The following is a 4980-nucleotide window of genomic DNA, read 5'->3' on the forward strand; positions in this document are numbered from 1 at the left end:
GGGCATTCTGAGGGGTCTTCTCCCCAAAGCCCCAAGAGACCCTTCACTGGCCCTTCCTTTGGAACTTTAGGAACTGAGAGGACCACCAGAGGCAACACATCCCCCTGGATGGACAGTTCTCCGGATCAGGAATCTTCTGGACAACAACTGACCTCTCCCTGAGCTTACCCTGCACTGGGATGGACTCAGGCAGCCTGGGACCCACAGGGACCAGGACACGGGCAGACCAGCCCCTCAGCCTGGGGGTCAAAGCACACCTCTGCCCAGGGCTCAGGACCCACATATCCTTTGGAGCCTAGTCAGCATCCCTACTGCAGCCCCTGGCATCGCCTCCAGGGGGCAACATTGGGACACAAAAGCAACACACGAAGTTGTGTTCTATCCCTTGTTCTAACAGACACTTATGGGGTCCCTACCATGTGCCTGTTCTGTCCTGTCGGCTCCTTCCTGAGGCCTCTAAGGACTCTGTTGTCAAGTGTGCCTGTGCAGCTCCCCACTCCCTGCCTCGTTGTCACCCATGGGTAAGACCAGTGACTACAGGAGAGTCAGCTAGGCAGAGGACGGAGGCTGCCCAAGATGGTCAGAAGCCTGAACAATATTCTATTGTGCTTGTCCATTAATTCACTGATGGCATTTGGGTTGTGTCCACATTTTGGCTATTGTGAATAATGCTCTTTGAACATGAGTGTACACATATTTCTTTCAGTTCCTGCTTTCACTTCTTTTGTGTATACACCCACAAGTGGAATTACTGTATCATGTGGTATTTTTATGTAAAGTTTTGGGGGGTTTTTTTGTAAATAAAAATACCATTTTCCATAGTGGCTACACTATTTTACTGTCCGGTCAAAAACACACCAGGCTCCAACTTCACATCCTCTCCAGCATTTGTTGCTTTCTGGGCTTTTTTTGAAAATAGCCATTCTAATTGGTGTGAGGGAGTAGCTTATTGTATTAAAATTTTTTTTAAGTTTATCCATTTATTTTGAGAGAGAGAGAGAGAGAGAAAGAAAGAAAGCATGAGCAGGTGAGGGGCAGAGAAGGAGGGAGAGAGAGAGAATCCCAAGCAGGCTCCCCACTGTGAGCACAGAGCCCAATATGGGGCTTGAATTCACGAACTGTGAGTTCATCATCTGAGCCGAAATCAAGAGTCAGACACTTAATGGACTGAGCCTGTTATGCCCAGATCACAGTATCATTCCCCAAAACCAGAGACCGCCAGGGAGACCGAGTCACGCATGCAAAAGCAAAGGGCTTTATTATGGGTTTAAGCTTGCCAGGCGTAAGCTCGGGCTCACGGACTTTACCAGTGCAGTGGATCTGTGCTGAGAGCCCCGAACAAGGGCTGAGCAGGGTTCTTATGGGTTTTGGGAAGGGGGAGTTACAGGAAATTGAGACTCAGGTACCGTGATTGAGTTATTATCGCATAACAGCATTGGCAGCAACTTTAACCATACACATTGTCCAGAGTGTTCGTTACTTTTGGTGGGACCCAATTACAACATTTAGAGTATTAACCAATTACAGAGTGGACCCAGGACCCTCACGTAGGGTGTAACTAGCCTTAAGCAATAAGTGATTATCTGTAGCTTCTATCTCTAGGCCTGCCCTTGGGAATGTTAAGCATTTTAGCTGGCTGCTCCTGATTGGGTATTGCTAGGGTGGTCCCTGGTTGAGCAATCTGTGCCCTTTTATTGTCTAATGATTCTGAGAAACTGACACTTAGGCCTCCAAGGTCATAGGGGAAACTTGAAGCCTGTCATGGAGTCAGTTTGGTTCAGACCCGTGTCCTTTCAAGCCAACCAGGTGACCCTCATTGTAGTTTTGATTTGCATCTCCCTAATGACTGGTGATGTGGAGCTGCTTTGTATGTGGTTATTGGCCATCTGCATATCTTCTTTGGAGACAGGTCTATTTGAGAGCTTTGCCCATTTTAAAATCTGGTTTAAATTTGGTTTTGTTGTTGTTGAGTTGTAGGAGTTCTTTGTATATTCTGGTCATTAACTCCTTATCTGATATATGATTTGCAAGTTATTTTCTCTCATTCTGTCACTGGTGGAAGATTCTGTGCAGTGAGAATGGAGATCTCAGTTCTTAGTTCCCCACAAAAGGTTTCTGTGAGGACCCAGCTCAAATAAAGGCAGCCAGATGCAAAGTAGCAAGCCCGAAGCAGTTAATGAAGGACAATACACTCTCAAGATGGGAGGGGCAGGCCCAGAGTTAGCAACTGCCCAAGGCTCAAGGACGCCCCTTTATGTTTGGCTAGCTTGTGGGTCTCCCACTGAGGTTGTTTCCAATTTTCTAGGGCACTCCTCCTACCAGTTGGGAGGAGGAGTTTTTGACTCTACAAGGTTCTTGCTGAAACCATCATGGCTGTCTTCCCCCATGGTGGGGGGTGGGGCACAATGTAAACATATCATAATGAAGTTACAGGTTATTGTAGGACACAAGCTGGAAAGGGGGACACATGCTCTGCACCTGCTCTTCCTGGCCTCATAGCCCAGAAAGGCAGGAGGCCATGAAACCACTGTTCACCACGATCCTTGCCCGCAGCTCATAGCCAGTTACCGCCTACTCTATCAGTTCCATAGGTTGCCTTTCACTCTGTTGATTGTGTCCCTCGATGAATAGGTGTGTTTTTTTTTTATGTTGATCAAGTCCAGTACATGCTTTTTTTTTTCTTTTTTTTGCTTGTGTTCTTAGCGTTCTATTCAAGAAATCACTGCCAAATCCAATGTCATGAAGATATCCCCTTATATTTTCTCTTAAGAGTCTTATAGTTTCAGGTCTTGCCTTTAGGATTTGATCCATTTTGAGTCAATTTTCGCAGGTGATGTAAGGCAGTGATCCATTTTCATTCTTTTGCATCTGGATACCCAGTTTTCCAACACTATTTGTTGACAAGATGGTCCTTTCTCCATTAAATGGTCTTGGCACCCTTGTCTAAAGTCCTTTGATCAGATAATTGGGGCTTTTTTTCCTGGGTTTTCTATTGTATTCCATGGTGTCTATATGTCTGTCTTTATGCCATACTATTTTGATTCCTTTAGCTCCATAGTAGTTTTGAAATCAGGAAGCATGAGACCTCCAGTTTTGCTCTTTTTTGAAGATTGTTTTAACTGTTTGAGATTCCATATGAATATTAGGATGGATTTTTCTATTTATGCAAAAAAGTCACTGGAATTTTCATAGGGATTATGTCAAATATATATCTAGTTTGTGGTAACATTGACATCTTAATATTAAGCCTTTCAATCTATGAACATGGATATCTTTCCATTTTCTTTAATTTCTTTCTGAACATCTGGTGGTCTTCAGTGTATACATCTTTTACCTCCTTGGTTAAGTTTATTTCTAAGTATTTGATTCTTTTTGATGCTGTTATAAATGGGATAAACTCCATCCCCTCTCTCCACACCGTTGTCACCTCAGTATCCCAAGAAGCCTGGGGACAGGATCTGGGTCCACTGAATACACAGGATCAAAGAAAGGGGAGAGGGGGGTTGAAGGAAAGGGCTCCATGGGATCCATCTGGGTCTTAGAGATTTTCCCTCCCAAAGGCACGCCCTGGGGACACTGTTCAAGAGGAGGTGATTTGCTCTGCCTGTCCTGCTCAGACCACTCTCTATGTCCTTCCCCAGCTGGCATGGCTGGACCCCTGTATGATGTAAGTTTGGAGGAGCCGAGTCCCTTGGACACGTGTCTTATCTCCAGGACTGGGAAAGGGGGGCTGAGGCTCTGGTCCCACCAAGTGTTAACACTGGGTTGTCATGGCTACTGCTACATGTTCATCTGCCAGAGGTCCATCCTAGTTACCCTTTGAGACCCTGGGGGCCCAGGGCATACAGGGGCAGCACACCCTGGGTAGAGTCTGTGCCCAGGAAGCTGATTCTCTGTGCATGGGAGACTGGGCCACACTGCTCTCCTTGGGTGTTTTAAATATTTGGCATTGGGTAAAAATATACTTCTGGCAAAACTTATGGGATCCAGGGGTGCCTGAGTGGCTCAGCTGATTCAGCGTCTGATTCTTGGATTCAGGTTGGGTCATGATATCACAGTTTCATGAGTTTGTGCCCCATATCAGGCTCAGCACTAACAGTGCAGAACCTGCTTGGGATTCGCTCTCTCCCCTCTCTCTCTGCCCCTCCCCTGCTTGCACCCTCTCTCTCTCTCAAAATAAATAAACTTAAAAACAATTTTAACTTATGGGATCTAGCGAAAGTGGTGCTCCCAAGGGAATTCATTACCTTAAATGCTGATTTTAGAAAAGGTGGATTTAAAATGAGTGAATCATCCAACTTAACAAGTTGAAGAAAAACAAAGGGACAAAGAAAAGTGATTATAAACTTAAGAGGAAAAAATAATAAACTAGAAGACAAATACAGAATCAAGATCCACACATCCTAAAATTCCTTTCTTGAAAGGGCTCATACATTTTTTTAATAGTTTATTTTCAAATTGGTTTCCATGTAACACCCAGTGCTTCTCCCCACAAGAGCCCCCCACCATGACCATCACCCCCTTCCCTCCCTCCCGCTTCAGTCCATGGTTCGTTTTCAGTATTCAGTAGTCTTTCATGATTTGTGTCCCTCACTCTCCCCAGCTCTCTTTTCCCCTTCCTCTCCCTATGGTCCTCTGTTAAATTTCTCCTGCTAGACCTATGAGTGGAAACATATGGTATCTATCCTTCTCTGCCTGACTTATTTCGCTTAGCATGACACCCTCAAGGTCCATCCACATTGCTACAAATGGCCATATTTCATTCTTCCTCATTGCCATGTAGTACTCCATTGTGTATATATACCACATCTTCTTGATCCACTCATCAGGTGATGGACATTTAGGCTCTTTCCATGATTTGGCTATTGTAGAAAGTGCCACTATGAACATTGGGGTATATGTGCTCCTATGCATCAGCACTTCTGTATCTCCTGGGTAAATCCTTAGCAGTGCTATTGCTGGGTCATAGGGGAGTTCTAT

The sequence above is a fragment of the Suricata suricatta genome, chromosome 16 (assembly GCF_006229205.1).
Source record: "Suricata suricatta isolate VVHF042 chromosome 16, meerkat_22Aug2017_6uvM2_HiC, whole genome shotgun sequence".
NCBI classification, from domain to species: domain Eukaryota; kingdom Metazoa; phylum Chordata; class Mammalia; order Carnivora; family Herpestidae; genus Suricata; species Suricata suricatta.